The sequence below is a fragment of the Mastomys coucha genome, unplaced genomic scaffold, assembly GCF_008632895.1.
Source record: "Mastomys coucha isolate ucsf_1 unplaced genomic scaffold, UCSF_Mcou_1 pScaffold12, whole genome shotgun sequence".
Taxonomy (NCBI): Eukaryota; Metazoa; Chordata; class Mammalia; order Rodentia; family Muridae; genus Mastomys; species Mastomys coucha.
In genome coordinates, this window is record NW_022196894.1 from 88,795,319 (window position 1) to 88,795,790 (window position 472).

Genomic DNA, 472 nt, shown 5'->3' on the forward strand with positions numbered 1-472 from the left:
CACACACACACACACACACACACACACACACACACAGACACTTCAGCTCTCTCCCAGGAGCTGAGCTTTTCATATTGCTGCATTGTCTGGCTGCAGGTTAATGAAGGCAGATGGGTGTGGTTAGGACCCTGAACTGGAGCTGGCAGTTCAGGCTATGAATAAAAAGACCGGGCGGACACTTTTATTGAAGGCTCATGGGCACAGCGCTTTGTGTGTCAACTCGGGTTTTTCACAGTAACTCTGAGGAGCTGCTATTGTTACATGTTCAGGCCAGGAATCTATGTGAGGACTGACACAGAAAAACTGACCAGAAACTCAGGCAGCACGTTTGTCCTACCGGAGTCTGTCTGACAGAACCCATACCAGCCCCTACCCCCACCCATCCCGACTGGCTTAGCTTCAACAGGGAAACTCTCTCGAATCTGCTGCTCACACACACACCCCGCCCCACATACACACCCTTAGACGGCTT